Raw genomic sequence first — 23,986 nt, 5'->3', positions numbered from 1 at the left:
CTGTTGGTACAAACTGTGGAAATGGGCCACGGGATTCAGGAATGACATCAGGACTGGGTGAGATGCTTTTGCTCTATTATTGTTGTTGTTATTTCACAGTTGAATTTTTTTCAGATGACCCCACAAAGCTAGCTTGTTTCAAGGAGTTACTGGTTGGCCTATTTTCTTGTAAGTTTTGTGCTTTGTCCCAAACTGAGACCACCACAATATATTTCTGTGCAAGCGTCCCCGAAGATGGCTTAGAACACCCCTAGCACTTATGCAGGTGACAGGCTGCCTGTGGCTTTGCCTGTTTTACTCCTCTTTTGCTCTGCCATTGCAGTTTTGTGATTATTTCACCTAGGAAATGTCCAGTTTAGAGTTGAATCCCAGAGTGAACGAGTGTCTCCACCTTGAGAGTGTCTGGGTCGCTGTTGTGGTGGAGAGGCAGCACTCAGGTCCACCTGTGGGGCAGCTTCCCTCTTGCTGATGGTCACTGTGCACCCATAGCTGGGAGCTGTGCTTTTACTTACATGCTACACATAACCACTGAGGTGCTGTCTTCTCTGCCCTCCAGAGCAACTGCATGAAGATGGTGCAAAGATGGGTGGTAGTATTAAAATCAGCTAGGCTCCACATCTGGAAAGTTAGAGCCTCTGTGGTTTTCTTTTAGGTTAAGCAGTGGCATATGATTTGTGAGAGACAAAAGGAAGAGATGACTAACTGGCAGTAACATCAAATAATTCAGTAGCTATAATGGTGACTTTGACCTAATTTTAATTGTTTTTCCTGGACTGGATGGAAGCAGGAAAAAGTTGTTGGCAGGCCTCTGCTGAGGCTCAGGCAGTGGGAAGGACTCCTGCATCTGGAGCACTTTGAACTGTAGCTCTGAGCCACAAACAAGTTGTCTCATAGACTCATTGCCATTGAATTGATTGGGCTTTTAGTCAGGGGTTTGCTATCGCTTGCATCTTTGACTGTGCCTTATTCTCACCCAGGGAGTGTCGGAGTGCCTGAGGAGTGGAAGCTTCCTCATGCCTGCGGTGTTGGGATGGCTTCCCAGTCCCACCTTCCTGTGCTCAATGCAACCGGCCGCTGGCTGCAAGTCAGCATCTGGGTCCTCAGATCAGCATCAGTGGGGAAAAGGCAGCTTTCTAGGGTGCTCTCCTTTGATGCAACAGTTGCACTAGGAGTCAGTGCTCTTGATTTCTCTTCTCTCAGGGCCAGGTTCTCCTCCACCCCTTTCCACCTCACACCAGCATTGCCATAGGATCTTCTCCTCAGGCACCATTTTGTTGTAGTGCTTATAATGTACAGTAAAATATGAAGGTTTTACTTTTTCTGTCATTCATTACTTATATTTTATTTTTATTTATTTATAAAATTATACAAATTTGGTTTTAGTACTAGTATTACAATTACTGAAAGTTCACAGTTCCTGGCCCTCTACTTGTTAATTTTGTAAAATGGGACTGAATATAAGTTATGGTCATTTATCAAAAGAAAGGAGACAAACAAGTTAATCTTGGGGCTTATGCCTTCATTTGGTAAGGGGAGTCTTTTTGACTACTTTATCTGATGATTTGCTTATATAAGCTTTTGAAATACCTGGAAATGCAATTTTAATATGCCTAGTGGAGAGGACCACTTGAGGCCGGGAGCTTTAGACCAGCGTGAGCAACCTAGTGACTCTCTAAAAAAATTTTTGAAAAATAAGCCAGGTATGGTGGACCAGGAGATCCAGGCTGCAGTGAGCTATGATTGTGCTGCTGCACTCCAGCATTGGTGACAGAACAAGACTCTGACCCTAAAAAACTTTAAAAGTAATAAAATAGAGAAATAAAAATTCTCTTTATCCCTTTTGTCTTAGAGCCAATTTTGTCTGGTGTTAATTTTGTGCATCATCTTTGTTTTCTTTTCTTTCTTTTTTTTTTTTTTTTTTTTTTGAGACAGTTTTGCTCTTGTTTCCCAGGCTGGAGTGCATTGGGGTGATCTCACTTACTGCAACCTCCACCTCCCGGGTTCAAGCAGTTTCCCTGCCTCAGCCTCCCAAGTAGCTGGGATTACAGGTGTGCACCACCACACCCATCTAATTTTGTATTTTTAGTAGAAACGGGGTTTCACCATGTTGGTCAGGCTGGTCTCGAGCTCCTGACTTAAAGTGATCCATCCGCCTCGACTTCCCAAAGTGGTGGGATTACAGGCGTGAGCCACCATGCCCGGCCCACCTTTATTTTCCTTATGAATTTCCTGGTGTATTTATTTCCATCTTTCTGTTTTAAGCCTGTAACATCTACTTTAGTATAATATACCTTAAAAAATTAGCCAAAAGTTTTCCTTTTGTTTCTTCTTTCCTTTTTTGTCTCCTCTTGGATAGATTAGATTTTCCTTTGTTCTTCCTTAGCACCAGCTTGGACATTATGTGTTTCTATTTCTACTAATTTCATATTGCTTATTCAAATCTAAAGTGAATCAGGAGCTCTATTCTATTCCCAATCAACAGAGTCAGCTTTCTTCATTTAAATGCTTATATTTTCCTTCCATATTACCTTTGACCAATATTTTAGTTGTAAACAGTTTTTGAAACCCCAACATTAAAAAAATTTTACAGATTGATCAAGCTATTTATACTTCTTTGTGTTCACCATTGCTTCATGCATCTTTTTCTCTGTTATAGACTTCATGATATGTATTTAAAATGGATAATTGTGTAGTTTATTTCAGATTTCTGTTTCTTGAAGCACTAATGTTTCCACCCGTTACTTCTGTTGAGTCTTCCTGACTTTGAGTGGATTCCATTTTTTGATATTTAAAAATGTTTCATGCAAGCTCACATTCATGAGGCTGCTTTTTTGCTTTAGGAATCCCATGTCAGTAAATGACACATTTATCTGTCAGTAAATGTGAATGCTTCTAGTCGTCAGTCAAATATCTTATGTTATTTTGACAATGAGGCAGATGGCCTGCTGTTTTGGGTCAAACTTGGGTGAATGTGCATGACCACAGCAAGTACCACTGAGGACCTACTGCGATATTTTCTCTAAATTGATCTTATCTCATTTAATTCTTTAAAAAATCTTCTTGCCTACATTTTCTCATTACCTCTAAGGACATTGTGTTGGACTGGTGATGGCGTGTACAATTCAATAACTCTCTGGTCTCTAAACTAAAAGAATAACTTTTAATTTTAGAGATTCAGGACTCAGGAGAAGACTTCGTGGGCAAGAGTTGACATAGAAGTTGACAGTCAAAACCTTACACTAGTTCTTAGAAGTGTTGATCTCCAATAAAGAGAAGAGCTAAAACTCATGCTCCCAGGGACTTATAGGTACCCTCAGTCCTCCCCTCTGCCATCATTGTCTTGCATTCAGATTGTTGTCACTTTAATAGTGACAAATTGTTGAAAGGTCTGTCTTGCTCCATCTTCTAGATGATGCATTTGGTGGCCATCGTGGCTTCATCCACAAAGCAGCCCTTACCTCTGAGAAACGCTGGGAACATTGAAGTTTATTTAGATATCAACATATGAATTCCCACCAGAGCATCATAAAGTAGTCTTTCCTGAGACTGTGAGAGTTCCCTGCCTTCTGAGGGCCCCGGTGCTGCCTGCCCTGTCAGGGTACCCTGAGGAACAGATGATGGGATCGCTGAGAATTTTAGACACTGGATGTTTCGCTAGTGTAAATGTGGGGGTGCAGTGGGTGGAAGATCAGGTTTGTTAGGGAAGATGAGGAAGGAAAAGAGACGCTTCCTGGGAGAATAGGACAAGGTGAGACTCCAGTGAACTAGGAGGAAGGGCCAAATAACCTGTCCTAGTAAATGAGAAAGGCACCTAAGGCAGGAGTGACTGAGTGGAAGCCACACTTCTCTAAGTCAGCATTCAATTATGATTCTATCACTATTTAGGTCCCAGACCAAGGAAGTCCCTTTTCAGAGGATCCAGAGAATCTGTTTCTTAAACCTGGAGAAGAACATGAGGTCATAGTTTCATTTCCTCCGAAGGATTCTGAAGCCTGGGAAAAAAGGTAACATAAACATGTTTATAATAACAAGGTTTCACTTGCCTCTCAAAACAGCCATTCACTTAGATATGCTTCAAAATCCACAGTCTGAATAACAAAGTTCACATCTAACATTAACTAATAGATGATATGGCTCCATGTAACCTTTTTTATTTAGCTTTAGATTTTCTTCTTTCTATTACTAAAAATCTCCTTTGAAACTAGTGGAATGGAAATTAAGAAATCATTATTTTCAAGTATATTCTGAAGGGTGTGAGTTAGGTTTGTCACCCATGTTTGAGGAAGTGAGTGCATCATGACCATAGGCACTTGTTGTAAACTTTGTGTATGTCTATTTTGATATCATTTATGCACATTTAGATTGGCTGAAAATGCCGAGATATTAATGATAGTTTTTGAAATGAATTGAGAAGTCATGATTCTAATACTAAAACTCATTTACAACTTCTTAATAAAAGAGGTTTATATATTTTATACAATTTTCAGTTCATCTGAAGATTGAATAGTCTTTTTCAAGTAGCAGCAGCTTAATTCTGTGGTCTATTTGGGCATGTAGATAACCTAGAAAGGAGAATTTAACATTTATCTTTGTAGAAAATAAGCAATTAGAAAATAGCCCAGGAAAACTTAAGTAAGTATTCTTTAATCCTGACTTTTAATTTGTGGATAGAAATGGCAGTGATATGAACACAAGTGCTATTTATTAATATATTGCTTTTCATAAATAAGTCCCTTTTTTGTAATTAGGTAGAAACAGAAGGGAAAGAAATTCTTGATTTTGTTGGCTGCAGTGGTGGAGGCTGGAAATCTCTGCCACTAAAATTGATGGACTGGATGCATGCCACAGTGCCAATCAGGTTGATTCTTACTGCTTTGAGTAGGAATGTGTAATAAAAAAAATTCACAGAATACATCGATCTTATGAAATAAAATATTTTTGTTAAGAATTTTGTTCACAAATTTCACATTACACTATTGGCTTTACTGAAGCCGAGTCTTCTGTTTCCGAACAGAGCACCGTGGCCTGGCAAGGTCTGATGTTTTCCAAGGATCCTGGCTGAGTTCCTGCAGGAGCAGCTCCCTGTGCTGAAGTGGTCCCTTGGCTGGCAGGTCCCTCTGTGATCAACCACATGACATCTGCCAGTTAAGAAGGACAGGTAGGACACAATGCACTTTCCATCAAAAAAAAAAAAAAAAAGTTTTTCCAAACTGCTTTTCTTTCATTCAGATTTCAATCTTAATACTAGAATACATTAATTTTTTATTTTTATCTAATGAGGTCCAGAATTTCTGATAATTTCAGGTCTTTTTCAGAGTCCAAAGAAGCAACTCGGCTCTTCAGGTATCATGTTTCTATTTTCTGGGAATTGCTTTTCTCTACATCTAAATACACTACAAATTTGAGACTTCTTTCCTCTGTTGGTAAATGTGTATGTTTCGAGTCATTTGTCAATTATCTTCTTCTGTTGTTCTGACAATGAGGCAGATGGCCTGCTGTTTTGGGTCAAACCTAGGTGGATGTGCATGACACAGAAAGTACTACTGAGGACCTATTGCAATATTTTCTCTAAATTGATCTTATCTCATTTACCAGTTGGATTTGCTCTTGCTTTTTCTGCTTCTCCACTCATTTCCAGTCCTCTTTTAATTCTTTAACATGTCTTCTTACCTACATTTTCTCATTGTCCCTAAAAGCATTGTGTTGGAGTGGTGATGGTGTGTACAATTTAATAACTCTCTGGTCTCTGAACTAAAAGAATAACATTTTTTTAATTTTAGAGATTCAAGACTCAGGAGCAGACTTTGTGGCAAGAGTTGACATAGAAGTTGACAGCCGAAACCCTACACCAGTTCTTAGAAGTGTTGATCTCCAAGAGTAGAAACAGCTAAAACTGATGCTCCCAGGGACTTACAGGTACCATCAGTCCTCCCCTCTGCCACCATTGTCTTGCATTCAGACTGTTTTCGCTTTAATGGTGACAGATTTTTGAAAGGTCTGTCTCACTCCATCTTCTAGATGATGCATTTGGTGTCCCATCATGGCTTCATCCACAAAGCAGCTCTTACCTCTGAGAAACACTGGGAATACTGAAGTTTATTTAGATATCAACATATGAATTCTCACCAGAGCACCATAAAGTAGTCTTTCCTGAGATTATGAGAGTTCCCTGCCTTCTGAGGGCCCCGGTGCTGCCTGCCCTGTCAGGGTGCCCTGAGGAGCAGATGACAGAATTGCTGAGAGTTTGAAAAACTGGATGTTTCTCTAGTGTGAAATATGTGCTATGGTGCTGTTAGGTTAGAGTCCAATGTCTTGAATATGAAAACCAAGTTCTACATTGATTTCTGAAAAATGTGCATGTCAGCCTGTGGCTACAGTTGAGGAGGAGTGACCCACACACTTTGACCTCTTTTCTGAGACCTAAAGGAGAGTGAGAGGGCATTAGTGACAGGAAATTGTGGGTGCAGTTTGTGGGAGATAGGTTTGTTATGGAAGAAAATGAAGGAAAAGAGATGCTTTCCAAGAGAATGGGATGAGTTGAGACTGTGATGGACTAGGAGAAAGGGAAAGATAACGTCTCCTAGTAAATGAGAAAGGAACCTAAGGCAGGAGTTACTGAGTGAAAGCTGCAAGTTGACATTTAATTATGATTCTGTCACTATTTAGGTCCCAGAATGAGGAAGTCCTTCCTCAGTGGATCCAGAGAATCTATTCCTTAAGCCTGGAGAAGAACATGAGGTTATAGATTCTTTTTCTCCAAAGGATCCCAAAGCTTGGGAGGAAAGGTAACATAAATATGTTTATCACTGCAAGGTTTTACTCATCTCTCAAAATAGCCACTCGCTTGGATGTGCTTCAAAACCCACAATCTGAATGACAAAGTCTACATCTTACTTTGGTTAATAGATGCTATGAATCTGTATAACCTCTTTCATTTAGCTTCACATTTTCTTCTTTTTGGTACTGAGAATCTCCTTTGAAACCAGCTGAATAGATATGAAGAAATCATTATTTTTAAGTATATTCTGAAAAAAGTAAATAATAAAACATCAATCTTGATTTTTCTCATTCACTTTTCTTACTCTCCCAGAAACCACTAGTTGATTTTGTCAGCTGTTGAGGTGTATTTCTTCATTTCTTCTACAGGCCCATGAATTCTGGGCCCCCAAATCATAAGTGAATATCTACTTACAGCCAGAGCTCCCCTGTGAAGAGTTTCTAGCTCGCTTGTGTGGCGCTTGCTTAAAGCACACTCTCCTCTTAGACACACACAGCTTATCCCCCTGCCTGGGTTACAGAACTCTTTGTGTGCTCAGTCTGCTCTTAGGACCTTACAGAAGAAGAAAAGAGTCATGCCTGCACCAGTGTGAATGCCTGTGCCTGGACTGCTTGCCCTCAACTTCCCTGGGCTGGCTCCTGGGAAGCTTTCCTCCACTTTTCCCAGAGTTCTTATAAATAGCATGCTTGTAGCACCATGGCCGCTCACACCCCCTGTGCAGATGGCATTGTGATCATCTCTCTCCTTGCCTATATTCTTCTCTGGAGCACAAGCTCTAAGGGTGGGAATATCATTGAATCCTCAACACCTAGCTGTCTTTTGGGCAAAGCAAATACAGGAAATAGTTGACAACAGAATTGAATTCAGGATCTTCAATTCAGATTCCTTTCTTTTTTAGGATCTAAAAAATGTTTGTGCAGCCGTTTGGACCTCAGTGTGAAGTGGTGATAAAAGGTGAAGTCCATTCTTCAGGAAGTAAACCCCTGCCACATGGATCATGCTCAGACATTCTATTGATTTTGTCCAACAAACAGTTTCTTGCTTTGGAACATTTCCCTCTTGGTGGAAAACAGTAAGTGTCAAAAATGGACAAATAGTCAATCCACTATTTGTACATGTATTGGAGAAGATTGTGAATTAGTGTTTGGAGGACAATTTTGTTGTAACAGGCACTATTGAGGCTCAGTTGTAAAGAACTGGAAAAGCCTTCTAGATGTTCATGTGTCTTGATTCAGCCTTTGTTTAACATGTATTGCAATCCTGATTCTGGCTTCACCAGCTGCAAAGTGGTGTGACCACTTTGCACATGTGATCAACAACGCGGAAGCTGCTGAAAAGGGAGTATTATCACCTCAAACTTACAGCCACCTCGTATTTTCAAAAGCCAGCCAAGAGAGGTACTTACAGAGAGCTGTATAGAAAACATGAAGTCCATCCAGGCATCTCAGTGAGCTAAATTTCTCAATCATTCACTCCATGGTTTTAGCAAAACCCACAGAAATAGATTTGATGCACCAGCCTTGGGTGTCACGCTTCCTGCCCATACCAAATGGGGCACCTGACAGAGAGGAGACCCTAAGAAATGGGATTTAATATTTACTGTAAAATTGTTTTTTTTGAGACCCCCTATATTATACAGATTTATCTTTAAAAGTGCCTCTGGCAGAAACAGCTCTCAGAAACCTGTGGCAGGAATAGGTCCACTTCCCTCAAGCAGTAGCTAGCTAGTTCTTAACTTCTGAGCACATTTAACTGACTATATGACTCTATGGAAACCCAGCCTCTCCCATTTCCACTTGATAACTCTACTACTTGAAAATAATAACCACGGTTTTTTTTGTTTGTTTTTTTCAAAGTAAAAAGTAAATAAATAAAAATGAAAACTATAAGTAATGTTTCTTTCAAATTAAGTCTTTCCCAGTCATACCTGTGGAAGGCTTTGCCAGAGGCGCCAGTAGCCAAAGGTCTCAGCTTTCTTTTTGAATATAGGCCACAGCTTAAATAATTTATTAGCTGCTGATTTTTCCAAAATTCGAGTAAGAGCCTTCTTTTAACAGACCAGCTTCCTCTTGTTTTTTGAGATGGTTAGGGGCTTGTGGAACTCATGGCTTGTCATACTTACCTTATAAGTGAACTTGAAGGTGTTTGTGGGGTCGTCTTTATTTCCTGGGATGTATCTGCACCAAACTGGACTGTCTTCCATCTAACTGGGAAAGTAAAAGCTCATTATAGGCGACAAAAATGGGCATGTTGGTGATTCTACCAGATGGCTATACTTTCTTCACGGGCAGCCACAATCAATGTCCAGCTGCAAGTTGAGGCCCTGGCCAAGCACGTGGCTGCAGCTTGAATAATACACAGTATGCCCTTACCCTTCTAACTGAGGACACCTCTCAGATTAGGCAGGTGGCCTTATCAAACCCTATGGCTTTGGACATTTTAACAGTGGGTCAAGGGGGAAACTGTGCTTTGATCAAAACCAAATGTTGCATTTTCCAGACTATTCACATAATTATTAGCCAGGCTAAGAAAGGTTTAGACACGCATATCTGCCATTGATGCACCGTCAGTCAACTCCATATCAGCTTGGTTCCAGTTTTTGGAAAGCCTTGTTGTTTAGTTTACCTGGGATAATTTTACTTACTTTACTTTGCTCTTGTTGAATATATTACAGTTGTATTCTTTGTACAGGAACGCAAAATGAGCTTACTCAATACTTTCTTAAATTGGACACTTATTAATCTTCCAGGTGTCACATTTTGCTGGAACTCAGAGTTACAAACGACGCTTACCATACCAACACTTTCTGACTGAGCTCCTCTCTACCCTGAATACAAGAGACCCTAATAGTTATGTGGAAATATCATTGCCCCTGTTCAGCATGAACAGAAGATGGACCTTGGTCCTTCTGCAACCCTTAGGATTAAGGATCCTCTTGTAAAAAGGAGGGAGGATATATGTAAGAAGCATTCAAACCAGAGCAACTCCATTTTGAATAAGGGCTAAGAAAAATGAAGCTGGGATCTGTTGGGCTGCATTCCCAGGAGGTTAAGCATTCCTACCCTCAAGATGTTTACAATTTAGGGAACAGATTAATAATGTTTTCTAAACAGACTCAGGACTTAACAGACCCAGGAATGTCCTGATACCTTGAGAAAAAAAGCATTCCTAGCTTTAAATATGCATTGTATCTAGGATGGATACTTTTTTCCTCTTACTTTTGGAAATGCCATACTCTGTCTATGGAGTCACTATTCTTTCACTCCTTTAATAAAGTTGCTTCCATTTTACACTGTGAACTCACCCCAAATTCTTCCTTGCATGAAATCCAAGAACCCTTTCTTGGGGTCTGGATCAGGACCACTTTCTGGTAACAGGTGGAACTACCCTTCTGGGGTCTGGAGGATGGTGACTCTTTTCTCACAGCCCCACTAGGCAGTGCCCCAGTGGGGACTCTATGTGGAGGCTGCAACCCCACAATCCCCCTCCACACCATCCTAGTTAGAGGTTCTTTGTGATGGCTCCACCCCTGCAGCAGGCATCTGCCTGGACATCCAGGCTTTTCTATAAATTTTCTGAAATCTAGGCAGAGGTTCCTAAGACCCAACTCTTGCACGCTGTGTGCCTGCAGGCTTAACACTATGTGGAAGCTGTCAAGGCTGAGAGCTTGCATCCTCTGAAGCAGCAGCCCAATTTATACCTTGACCACTGTTAGCCATGGCTGGAGCTAGAGTGGCCAAAATGCAGGGCATCATGTCTCAAGGCTGCACAGAGCAGCAGGGCCCTGAGCCTGGCCCATAAAACCATTCCATTTTCCTGGGCCTCCAGGCCTGTGATGGGAGGGACTGTCACAGAGGTCTCTGTAATGCCTCTGAGGCCTTTTCCCTATTGTTTTGTCTATTAGCGATTGACTCCTCTTTACTTGGACAAATTTCTGCAGCCTGCTTGAATACCTCCCCTGAAAATGAATTTTTCTTTTCTACTGCATGGCCAGGCTGCAAATTTTCCAAATGTTTAAGTGCTGCTTCTCTTTTAAATATAAGCTCCAGTTTGAGGTCATTTCTTTGCTCAGGCATATGAGCATAGGCTTTTAGAAGCAACTAGGTCAAATCTTGAATGCTTTGCTGCTTAGAAATTTGTTCCACCATATACCTTAAATCATCTCTCTCAAGTTCAGTGTTTCACCAATTCTTAGAGCAGGAACACAATGCCACCAGTCTCTTTGCATACAAGAGTGACCTTTACTCCAGTTCTCAATAAGTATTTTTTTATCTCTATATGAAACCTACTCAGCCTGGACTTCATTGTCTATATTAGTATCTATCTGCATTTTGGTCATGACAATTTAACAAGTCTCTAGGAAATTCAGATTTTTTCCTCATCTTCCTGTCTCCTGAGCCTTCCAAACTTACAGGCTCAGACCTGTAAGTTTACCCATTTCTAAAGCTGCTTCCATATTTTGAGGTATCTTCATAACAATGTCCCACTCCCAGTACCAATTTTTGGTACTATTTCATTCTTGTATTTTAAAGAAATGCCTGAGACTGGGTAATTTGTAAAGAAAAGAGGTTTAATTGGCTCATGGTTCCATAGGTTGTACAAGAAGTATGGCAACATCTCCTTGGGTTCAATTATGGTGGAAGGCGAAGAGGAAACTGGCATTTCACATGGCTAAGGTAGGAGAAAGAGGGGGGAGGTGCTGCATGCTTTTAAACATAATCTCATGGTAACTTGCCATTGCCATGACAACACCAAGGGGGATGGTGTTAAACCGTGAGAAACTGCCCCTATGATCCAGTCACCTCCCACAAGTTCCCATCTCCAACATTCCAACAGTGGGAATTACAGTTGAACATGAGGTTTGGGTAGGGACAGAGATCCAAACCATATGACTCTGTGGGCCTTCCAATATATGCAGAAAAAAGCATTTGACAAATTCAACATTTTTAAATGATAAAAACTCTCAACAAATTAGGTATATAAAGAATATGCCAACTGTAGAATAAAGGCCACGTATAATAGAGCCACAGCTAGCATCGTAATCAACAGAAAAAAGATCCGGAACAAGACAAGGATGCCCTCACCACTTCTATTCAGTATAGTACTGGAGGTCTTAGAACAATTAGACAACTGAAACAAAAGGCATCCAAATTGGAAAGAAAAAAGTTAAACTGTCCTTGTTTGCAGATGACATGCTCTTTTTTTTTCTGGAGACAGAGTCTCTGTCACCCAGACTGGAGTACAGTGGCATGTTCATGGCTCACTGCAGCATCCACCTCCCTGCCTCAAGTGATCCTCCTGCCTCAGCCTCCTGAGTAGCTGGAACCACAGGCATGTGCCACCACAGATGGCTTTTTGAAAAATTTTTTGTAGAGATGTGGTCTCACTGTGTTGTGCAAGCTAGTCTCAAACTCCTGAGCTCAAGTGATCCTCCTGCTTCAGCCTCCCAGAGTTTACAGGCATGAGCCCCCATACCCACACAGAGAAAACCCTAAAGACTCCACCAGAAAACTGTTAGAAAACAGTCAAATTCAGTAAAGTTGTAGGATAGAAAATCAATATGCAAGAATCAGTAGCATCCTTATTTACTAACAAAAAACTATCTGAAATCAGTAAAACAATCTCACTTACAATAACTATAAAAAATACTTTGGAATAAATTTAACCAAGGAGGTGAAAGATCTCTACACTGAAAACTATAAAACATTAATGAAAGAAAACATAGTAACACTGAAAAAGAATTAAAATTTGTATGGAACCCCAAAAGACTCTGAATAGCCAAAGCAATCTTGAGCAAAACAAATGAGCAAACACAGAAAAAATAAAGTTGGAAGCATCCCACTTGACCTCATAAAATACTACTTAATATACTTGACATATACATATATATACATATTTTTATATTATAATACGTAATATATCGACCTCATACTACAAAGTTATAGTAACAAAAACAGCATAATACTGGCATTAAAACAGACACATAGATCAGTGAAACAGAATAGAGAGCCCAGAAATAAAACACACTTAACAGTCAACTAATGTTTGACAAAGGTGCCAAGAACACACAAAGGGTCAAGCACGATCTCTTCAAATGGTGCGGGGAAAACAGGATATCCACATGTAAAAGAGTCAAATGAGACCCATGTGCTGAACCTTATTGAGAAATCAACTCTAAATGGATTAAAGACTGAAATGTCAGTAGTCTGAAACTATGAAACTGCTAGAAAAAGACATATGGGAAAAGCTTCATGACATTGATCTGGGCAATGACATTTTGGATTTTACCCCAGAAGCACAGCTAACAAAAGCAAAAATAGACAAATGGGATTACAGCAAACTAAGATGCCTCTGCACAGCAAAGGATACAGTGAACAGAATGGAGAGACAACCCACAGAGTGGGAGACAATATTTGCAAACCACACATCTGACAAGGGGCTGATATCCAGCATATATAAGGAATTCAAACAACTCAATAGCAAGAAACAAAGAAATTTGAAAATGGGCAAAGGACTTGAATAGTCATTTCTCAAAGGAAGACTTACAAATAACCAACTGGTGTCTGAAAAAATGCTCAGCATCACTAATCATCGGGGAAATGCAAATCAAAACCGCAACGAGATACCTCCTCACACCTGTTAGGTTGGCTATTATCAAAAACACAAAAGGTAAGTGTTGGTGAGGATGTGGAGAAAAGGGCACCCTTGTACCTTTTTGGGAATGTAATTTGTGCAGCCATTATGGAATACAGTATGGAGGCTCCTCAGAAAATTAAAAATAGAACTACCATGTGATCCAGCAATTTTATTACTGGGTATATATCCAAAGGAAATGAAATCAGTGCTTTTGCACTCCCATGTTCATTTCAGCATTATTCACAATAGCCAAGATATGGAATCAACCTAAGTGCCCATCAATGGATCAATGGATGAATGAAGTGTACCATTCAGCCATAAAATGAAGGACATCGTGTCATTTGTGACAACGTGGATGAACCTGCAGTATGTTATGCTAAGTGAAATAAGCCAGGCACACAAAGACAGATACTGCATATTCTCACTTGTATGTGAAAGCTAAAATGATGGAACCTAAAGAAACAGAGAGCAGAATCATGGCGGTTGAGACTGGGGAGGGCTGCATATATGTTAATCAGAGGATACAAAATTTCAGTTAGATAGAAGGAATAAGTTCAATAGATCTACCTACTACATGGTGAGTTACACTTAATAACATATTGTACTCTGGAGAAATATTAAGAGAGTAGGTATTAAGTGTTTTAACTACAAAAATAATCAAAATACGTGCTAATACATATGTTAATTAGCTAGATTAAGTCATTCCACAATGTATATATACTTCAAAACATAATATTGTACACAGTAAATACATAAAATTTTAATCTTTTTAAAAAGCATTAAAAAAGAAAGGACTGTTTCCTTATTTTTCTTCCCAGCCTACTGAAAGATGGGTAACAAGCTGAGTTGTGAAAAAAAGCTCCATTATATGGAAAGGACACCAAATGTTTGCTTTGCCTTTCCTCTCAGCCCTGGGCCATAGGAAGCCAGTTGGTAACTAAGTGTCTATCAGCAGTCCCTAATGTAGGGAGATTAAAATATTTCATGATTTTTCAAGTTTCATCAGAATTCATTTTCTAATTTCAGTTTAGGTTGAAATTCTTCCATAAAAATTAAGGCTCCTAAATAAATCAGGCAGCATGCTTTTATTTTACACAATGTAGCATTTTGATGAAATTTCCTATCTAATAAATGTCATAGTATATGGATAGGTGATTGGATGGTTTCAATTATTACTATCAAGTTGTTCACTGAGTCCTACTAATATTTCCTTTATGTTTAATGCATTTAAAGAAAAATAACTTTGTTCTGAGCAGAATACAGTTAGCTTTGCTTCACTACTTAAAATTAAGCTGCATCATTTTTTTACCTATGCAGATTTTGTACATTTGTGTTCAAACATAGTATCCTATAAAATTATTATTATTATTATTTGAGATAGAGTCCCACTCTGTTACCAGGCTGGAGTGCAGTGGCAACGATGCAACCAGGCTGGAGTGCGATCTCTGCTCACTGCAACCTCCGCCTCCTGGGTTCAAGCAATTCTCCTGCCTCAGCTTCCCGAGTAGCTGGGACTACAGGCACGCACCACCATGCCCAGCTAATTTTTGTATTTTTAAGTAGAGATGGGGTTTCACCATGTTGACCAGGAAGGTCTCTATCTCCTGACCTCATGATCCACCTGCCTCGGCCTCCCAAAGTGCTGAGATTACAGGCGTGAGCCACCACGCCTGGCCTAAAATTATATTTGAACCATTATATAATGTATGTCATAATTGTTCATCTAATAGCAAATCTCATTTACTCCAAGAAAATAACAGTAACATATTGTTGTATTATATGTATCTTCTAGAAAATGCCTACACCACTATATTCTGAATGAGCTAAAATAATAAAAAGACACAAATTCTACATAATGTCCAGAGAGTCTTGTTTTTGACTTCCTAGTTTGTTTAATGGTGCTTCTTTATATTGCTCTTTAAATATACCCTGTAATAAGTACAATATATTTCACTTTTATTTTTAAAGAGGAACTTATACATTTTCTTGCTATGAAATTCAGTAACTTCCCAATTTCCAAGTTATGGTATTTTTACGAGTAATTTTTGATATTTAATCAGAAATGACATTTGAGAGTTTCTTAATTTTATGAGCATGGAAGTGACAGAAATCATGTATATTAATCTGATAATAAGTTATTAGAGACATTCCTTCAATGTTACTTATTAAATCTAAAAAGTGCTTATTTAAAAATCTGAGGCAAGGTGCAAGAATAGCTAAAATCTCATACAGTTATTGATATTTTGTTAGACAATGGTATGTTTGAAATCATACTATAAATACATTATTTCATTGTATACATTAAAATTTAACTGCATTTATTTGTCTTTTTTCTGCTATAGAACTTAACTGCAAGAAAAAAAATTTTTTTTTAAGTTCTGGAAATACTTTAATTGGACCTTTAATGTTAAACATCCATTTAAGTGAACAGATTTCATGGTACTGGACATAATACAGATTTTTAAAAATTTTTTTTAATTGAACTTTTAAGTTCAGGGGTACATGTGCAGGTTTGTTACATAGGTAAATTGTGTCATGGGGGTTTGTTGTACAGATTATTTCATAACCCAGGTATTAAGCCCAGTACCCATTCGTTATTTTTCCTGATCCGCTTACTCCTGTCACCCTCCACCCTCTGATAGTCCCCAGTGTGTTTTGTTTTCCTCTATTAAGGGAGGAGACCACCCCTCATATTGTCTTGTGCCCAATTTCTGCCTCCAAACAAAGAAGAAGTAAAAACTAAAAGGCAGAAATGAAATCCACAGGCAGACAGCCTAGCGCCATGCCCTGGGCCTGGTAGTTAAAGATTAGACCCCTGACCTAACCGGTTATGTTGTCTATAGATTCCAGACATTGTATGGAAAAGCACTGTGAAAATCCCTGTCCTGTTCTGTTCCGATCTGATTTCTGGTACATGCAGCCCCCAGTCACGTACCCCCTGCTTGCTCAATCGATGACGACCCTCTCTCGCAGACCCCCTTAGAGTTGCGAGCCCTTAAAAGGGACAGGAATTGCTCACTCAAGGAGCTCGGCTCTTGAGACAGGAGTCTTGCCGATGTTCCCAGCCGAATAAACCCCTTCGTTCTTTAACTCAGTGTCTGAGGAGTTTTGTCTGCAGCTTGCCCTGCTACATTTCTTGGTTCCTTGACCGGGAAGCAAGGTGATTGGCAGATGGTCAAGGCAGCTCCTTAGGCAACTTAAGCCTGCCCTGTGGAACATCCCTGCGGGGAACTGTAACCAGCCCCAGTGACGTGGATCCTGAGAGCTCCCAGGTAGGCATTTGCCCCTGTGGGACGCCTCGCCAGAGCAGTGTGTGGCAGGCCTCTGTGGAGGATCAACACAGTGGCTGAACACTGGGAAGGAACTGGCACTTGGAGTCTGGACATCTGAAACTTGGTCAGACTAGTCTTGGGAACGTGCCCACTCCATTTGAGTGGAAGCATGGCCTGACCACCCACGGCGTGCCTTTATTGGCACTTTGGTTTGGTTTTGGTTTTGGTTTTGGTTTTGGTTTTGACTTGGTTTGAATTGCTTGACAGGACTGATCTTGGGAACTTGCCCACTCCATTTGAGTGGAAGCGTGGCCTGATCGCCCACGGCGTGCCTGTACTGGCACTTTGGTTTTTGTTTTTGACTTGACTTGGATTGCTTGATGCTTTGGTTTTGGTTTTGACCTGGCTTGGATTTCTGGATACTCTGATTTTGGTTTTGATTTTGGTTTGGTGTAAACTGCAAAAGTGTGTATGTGCCTTTTTACTCGTTCTTTGTTGTGTGCGTGTGGTGTGGGCATGGTGTGTTGTCTCCAAGAAGCATGGGTCAGGCACAAATAAGCACACCCTACTGGGAACTATGTTGAAAAATTTCAAGAAAGGATTTAAGGGAGACTATGGAGTACTGTGACATCAGGAAAACTTAAAACTTTGTGTAAAATAGACTGGCCAGCATTAGAGGTGGGTTGGCTATCAGAAGGAAGCCTGGACAGGTCCCTTGTTTCCAAGGTATGGCACAAGGTAACCTGTAAAGCCAGGGCACCCAGACCGGTTCCCGTACATAGACGCTTGGTTACAGCTGGTTTTAGATCCCTCCACAGTGGTTGAGAGAATTGCAGCATAAGCAAGACAGAGAAGAGAGAGAGGAAGAGACAGAGGCAAAAGGAAAGTCAGAGAGAGAGACAAAGTCAAAGAGAAAAAGAAAGAGAGAAAGAGAAATATATACAAGTAGTTAAAAAAAAAAGTGTACCCTATTCCTTTAAAAGCCAAGGTAAATTTAAAACCTGTAATTGATAACTGAAGGTATTCTCCATAACCCTATAATGCTCCAATACTACTTTGTTGTCATTGTAAACAAGGGTATATCCGGAAAGCACTGAGGCCTTCCTATCAAAAATCCTTAACCCAGCATGTGGGCGGATGGCCCAGATGCACTCAATCTGTAGCGGCAACTGCTTTGCTAACAGAAAAAAAGTTAAAAAAATAACTTTTAGAGGAAACCTCATTGTAAGCACACCTCACTAGTTCAGTTCAGAACTATCCTAAATCAAAAAAGCAAAAAAGTAGCCTACTAACTCAAAAATCCTAAAGTACGGGGCTATTCTGTTAAAGGAAAAAAAGGGGGGAGGAATTTATATAAAAAGAGTGTTATATGGTAAATTCTTGTCCTGAAATAAATTAACTGGTTGTTTAAAGAAAGAAATATTTGTAATAAGTCAGAAAGTTAAAGCACGTCGAAGAATTGTATGCGAAAGTTGTGAAAGAGAAAAATGTTATAAAAAAAGAATTTGTGCAAGAAATGTTGTGTAATTTAGAAGTAACTAGGCCTCCTGAATGTAAAACTAAAAAAAAAAACAACAACAAAAAACAGTTTATGTGCAAGGTGTATAAAGAAAATAAAATATACCTTTGGTAAAATCATTATAAGGAGGCATAAGAATGTAAGTTTTTACCTACATTAAAAGGTTAAAAATATTTATATTTTGTTTGAAAGGTTTAATCAAGTTTTAAAATGTTAATTGGAAAGAAAATTCTGTGTGTAAACATTGGCTAAAGTTAAAGAGGTATCATCCAGTTTTTCTATAAACTGGAAATTAAAATAAAAGCATAGCAGGTTTTTCTTAAAGCACCAATCTGCTCTTTAGCAAAAATTATAAAAGGTTAAAAAAGAGTCTGTAAAATCTTACCTTATGGTCAAACATTAAAAATTGGATAAATATGTCTACAAGGTTTTATTAAAATTAGGTTTAACATTAATACACTAATATAAAGGTAAAATTTAGCTTATCTGGTATAAAAATCATACAGGAAGCATTGTTAAATGTAAAATGATATTTGACTTTCTTTGGTTTAAAAACTAATAAAAATAGGTGCTAAAGGAAATTTCACAATAAAAAGGCACTAAGGACTATAAAGTCCACTGCCAGGGTCCCCACATTTAAAACAAAAGGTCAGTTTCTTAAAAAGTATATACTTGGTTTATCTTCCACTTTCCTTTCTCTCAAAAACTAAAAGTCTTTTAACACATGTACCACCCCTAGAATTTCCAGTAAACCAGCACCAGCCTGAAGATCATGTTCTCATCAAAGGGTGGAAAGAAGAAAAACTCGAGCCAGCCTGGGAAGGACCCTACCTTGTGCTGCTAACCACCAAGACTGCTGTTTGTACAGCAAAAAAAGGATGGACTCATCACACCTGAGTCAAGAAAGCACCACCCTCTTCCAGAGTAATGGGCCATAGTCCCAGGGGAAAACCCTACCAAACTAAAGCTAAGAAAAATTTAACTCTTTTCATTTATTCTATTACTCTTTCTTATTTCCTCGTTCTATTGCTGACCATCTAGTTATTAACATAACCAAGTCAATTTCACCTCAAACTGTTGCATTTAATGCTTGCCTTGTTATACCCTGTGGAGACTTGCCAAGTCAAAGACAGATTTCTAATTCAGAAAAGTACTTCTGTCCCTCCTGACTGTCCTCAGACTGGGCATTAGTAAACTAGGACCATTTAATCTGGGGAGATTTTGATAAAGACCCCAGTGCCAGCCAGGAGTCTTGCCCCCCAGTGTAGAGCTTTTATGCCATAGTTGGTCCAATATTCCGTGGACCACTAAAGAGCAAGGATGTACTACCCCAACCGGTTTTTGTAATTTCCTAAAATCATACATTCATTTTACTAGAGGATCATAGAAGTTAAAGACTTAAAACAAACTTTAGCAATTAAGACAGGATACCAAGATACAAATGCCTGGTTAAAATGGATTGAATATTCCATCTGCACATTAAACAAAAGCAATTGTTATGCTTGTGCACATAGCAGGCCAGAGGCCCAAATTGTCCCCCTTCCACTAAGGTGGTCCTCCAGTCGACCAGGCATAGGCTGCATGGTAGCTCTTTTCCAGGATTCTACATCCTGGAGTAGTAAGTCGTGCCAAGCTCTCTCTGCTATATCCTGAAGTCCAGCACCCTGCGGGTCAGCCCCCAAGGGCCATCTAGCTTCCGTCTCCCTACACTAAGTTCACTTCGTGTGTCTCACAACAGGGAGGAAACTTAGCATTCCTTGGAGACCTGAAGAGATGCAGTGAGCTTAAGAATTTTCAAGAGCTTATCAATCAGTCAGCCCTTGTTCATCTCTGAGCGGGTGTGTGGTGGTATTGTGGTGGACCTTTACTGGACACTCTGCCAAATAACTAGAAGTGGCACTTGTGGTGTAGTCCATTTGGCTATCCCTTTCACCCTGGCATTTCATCAGCCAGAGGGAGGAAAAATAATAAGACGTCGTAAAGCGAGAGAAGCCCCTTATGCGTCTTTAAACTCCCACATCTATTTAGATGCAATTGGAGCCCCGCAAGGAATACCAGATCAATTTAAAGCTTGAAATCAAGTAGCTACAGGATTTAAGTCAATATTTTACTAGGTGACAGTTAATAAAAATGTAGATTAGATAAACTATGTCTATTACAACCAACAGCAACAAGTTTTTCATGAGTTAAAAGAAAAACTCATCTCAGCCCCAGCCCTGGGGCTACCTGACTTGACAAAACCCTTTACACCCTGTGTCAGAAAAAGAAAAATGGCAGTTAGAGTTTTAACCCAGACTGTAGGGCCCTGGCGAAGGCCAGTGGCCTATCTCTCAAAACAACTAGACAGCGTTTCCAAAGGCTGGTCCCCATGTCTAAGGGCCCTAGCAGCAATTGGCCCTGGTAGCACAAAAAGCAGATAAACTAACTCTTGGGCAAAACCTAAACATAAATTCCCCCCGTGCTGTGGTGACTTTAATAAATACCAAAGGACATCATTAGCTAACGAATGCTGGACTAACTAGATACCAAAGCTTGCTCTGTGAAAATTCCCACATAACCATTGAAGTTTACAACACCCTAAACCCCACCACCTTGCTCCCGGTATCAGAGAGCCCAGTTAAACATAACTATGTAGGGGCATTGGACTCAGTTTATTCTAGTGGGCCTGACCTCCGAGAGCAACCTTAAACATCAGTAGACTGTGAGCTGTACATGGATGGGAGCAGCTTCGCCAACCCCTGCAAAGTGAATCTGAAGAAGACGACAAGCCCTACTCCAGTCACACCCGGAAGCTGACTGGTCCATGCACGGCCGAAACATGAGGAAACTTATCACGGGACTCATTTTCCTTAAAATTTGGACATGTACAGTAAGGACTTCAACTGACCTTCCTCAGACTGAGGGCTGTTCCCAGTGTATACATCAAGTCACTGAGGTAGGACAAAAGGTTGCTATGGTCCTATTGTTTTATGGGTATTATAAGTGTACTGGAACTCTAAAAAGAACTTGTTTATATAATGTTATTCTATACAAGGTATGTAGCCCAGGAAATGACCAACCTGATGTGTGTTATGACCCATCTGAGCCTCCCATGACCACTGTTTTTAAAATAAGATTAAGAACTGAAGACTGGTAGGGGCTCATAAACAATAAGAGTGAAGTGTTAGCCAAAACAGAAAAAAAAAAAAAAAAGAGGTGCCCAAACAAGCCACCTTAAAATTTAATGTCTGTGCTGTCATTAATAATAATAAGTTAAAAATAGGATATGGTTCTCTTAATTAGAAAAGAGGCTATATGGCAAAAAATAAGTACATTTATCATGAATTAGGACTGTGTGAAAATAAATGTAGATACTGGTCTTGTGTCATTTAGGCTACTTGAATAAAAAAAAAATGAAAAAAATCCTGTCCACCTTCAGCAAGGGAAAAGTGGCCCTTCCTGTACCAGTGGGCAGTGTAACTCCTTAGAACTAGTAAGAGAACAACCCCCTCGCTAGAAAAAAAGGGAACATGTAACCCTAAAAATTGATGGAGCTGGACTAGATCTTCAAGTAAATATCATGGTTTGAGAAAAAGTTTATAAACGCTCTCCTGAGCCAGTATTTCAAACCTTCTATGATAAACTAAATGTGCCAGTACCAGAAATTCCAGAAAAACAAGAAATTGGTTTTTGCAATTAGCCAAGCACGTAGCCCAGTCTCTCAATGTCACTTCATGTTATGTATGTGGAGGAACTGTAATAGGAGATCAATGGCCATAGGAAGCCCGAGAATTAGTACCTATAGACACAGTTCCTGATGAATTCCCAGCCCAAAAGAATCACCCTGATCACTTCTAGGTCCTAAAACCCTCAATCATTAGACAATACTGTATAGCAAGAGTGGGAAAGGACTTCACCCTTCCTGTAGGAAGTCTACATGGTGGAGTTCAAACCACACAGAGAAAAATCCATTCAGTAAATTTCCAAAGTTGCAGACCATTTGGGCCTACCCAGAATCCCACCGGGACTGGACGGCCCCCACTGGGCTATACTGTATATGTGGACATAGAGCCTATGCTAACCTGCCTGACCAGTGTTATTGGCACTATTAAACCATCTTTCTTCCTACTGCCCATAAAAACAGGTGAACTCCTGGGCTTCCCCGTCTATGCTTCCCACGAAAAGCGAAGCATAGCCATAGATAATTAAAAAGATGATAAACGGCCTCCTGAAAAAAATTATACAATACTATGGGCCTGCCACTTGGGCACAAGTGGGGATACCGGACTCCCATTTACATGCTCAACCGAATCATACGGTTGCAAGCTGTCTTGGAGATCATCTCTAATAAAACCGGTAAAGCCTTGACTGTTCTGGCTCGGCAAGAAACTCAGATGAGAAATGCTATCTATCAAAATAGATTGACTCTCGACTACTTGCTAGCAGCTGAAGGAGAAGTCTGTAGAAAATGTAACCTTACCAGTTGCTGCCTGCACATAGATGATCAGGGGCAAGTAGTCAAAGATACAGTTAAAGACATGATGAAACTGGCACATGTGCCTGTACAAGTGTGGCATGGATTTGACCCTGAAGCCATGTTTAAAAATTGTTCCCAACACTAAGAGGATTTAAAACTCTTATAATAAAAATTATAGTAGTAATAGGAACCTGCTTACAGATCCCTTATTTACTACCTGTACTCATTCAAATAGTAAAAGGTTTCATCACTACTCTAGTCCACCAGAATGCTTCAGCACAAGTGTACTGCATAAATCACTATCGATCTGTCATGCAGGAAGACATAGGTAGTGAAAATGAAGGTGAGAACTCCCACTAATAAAGTGAGTGAGAGTCTCAAAGTGGGGGAATAAGGGAGGAGACCACCCCTCATATTGTCTTATGCCCAATTTCTGCCTCCAAAGAGGGAAGAAGTAAAAACTAAAAGGGAGAAATGAAATCCACAGGCGGACAGCCCGGCACCACGCCCTGGGCCTGGTAGTTAAAGATCGACCCCTGACCTAACCAGTTACGTTATCTATAGATTCCAGACATTGTATGGAGAAGCATTGTAAAAATCCCTGTCCTGTTCTGTTCCAATCTGATTACTGGTGCATGCAGCCCCCAGTCACATACCCCTTGCTTGCTCAATCGATCACAACCCTCTCACACAGACCCGCTTAGAGTTGTGAGCCCTTAAAAGGGACAGGAATTGCTCACTCGGGGAGCTCGACTCTTGAGACAGGAGTCTTGCCGATGTTCCCAGCCAAATAAACTCCTTCCCTCTTTAACTCAATGTCTGAGGAGTTTTGTCTGCTGCTCATCCTGCTACACTATGTATCCACGTGTTCTCATCATTTAGCTCCTACTTATAAATGAGAACATGCAGTATTTGGTTTTCTGTTCCTACATTAGTCTGCTAAGGATAATGGCCTCCAGATCCATCCGTGTACCTGGAATGAACATAATCTTGGTTTTTTTTATGGCTGCATAGCATTCCCTGGTATACGTGAACCACATGTTCTTTACCTAGTCTACCATTGACAGAGGCCATTATCCTTAGCAGACACCGTTTGCACAGGAAACCAGAGCATGGCAGTCCCTTATGGTTTTGTCTTGGGACCATGCACAAGGGCCTTTGAAGCTTGTATTTTTGGTAAGGATTTTATGTTACCTATTTCTTCCTCCTTTTTTTTCCTTCTTTCCCCTTGTGAGAAAAGTGGGGGCACGCATATGTGAGGACAGTAGGCCTATTAGAACATCAATGTAAAAATAACATCTGAAACAATATTTCTGACAGTTAAT

The 23,986-nt window shown here is 40.0% G+C and overlaps 1 protein-coding gene and 1 long non-coding RNA gene across 2 annotated transcripts in view; one reads left to right on the top strand and one right to left on the bottom strand.

Moving 5' to 3' along the window:
- LOC129047416 (POTE ankyrin domain family member A-like) overlaps positions 1 to 23,472 on the top strand; it is a 117,824-nt gene extending 94,352 nt beyond the window's left edge. The window contains exons 26-33 of the mRNA XM_063714854.1: positions 3,153 to 3,307; positions 3,886 to 4,004; positions 5,015 to 5,158; positions 5,781 to 5,916; positions 6,667 to 6,785; positions 7,677 to 7,850; positions 11,372 to 11,454; positions 18,945 to 23,472. The gene's annotated coding sequence lies outside the window, so the exon portion shown is untranslated. The remainder of the gene's footprint in view (positions 1 to 3,152; positions 3,308 to 3,885; positions 4,005 to 5,014; positions 5,159 to 5,780; positions 5,917 to 6,666; positions 6,786 to 7,676; positions 7,851 to 11,371; positions 11,455 to 18,944) is intronic.
- The window catches only part of LOC134759880 (uncharacterized), a 34,135-nt gene continuing 14,661 nt past the window's right edge, over positions 4,513 to 23,986 (bottom strand). The window contains exons 2-5 of the long non-coding RNA XR_010136736.1: positions 8,901 to 8,985; positions 8,184 to 8,353; positions 6,895 to 6,986; positions 4,513 to 5,173 (exon numbers count right to left, since the gene is read on the bottom strand). This is a non-coding gene — a long non-coding RNA (uncharacterized LOC134759880). The remainder of the gene's footprint in view (positions 5,174 to 6,894; positions 6,987 to 8,183; positions 8,354 to 8,900; positions 8,986 to 23,986) is intronic.

This window comes from Pongo abelii, chromosome 14 (assembly GCF_028885655.2).
Source record: "Pongo abelii isolate AG06213 chromosome 14, NHGRI_mPonAbe1-v2.0_pri, whole genome shotgun sequence".
Lineage (NCBI taxonomy): Eukaryota > Metazoa > Chordata > Mammalia > Primates > Hominidae > Pongo > Pongo abelii.
Note: the sequence above shows the minus strand (reverse complement) of the source record. Positions and strands in the feature narration are given on the sequence as shown.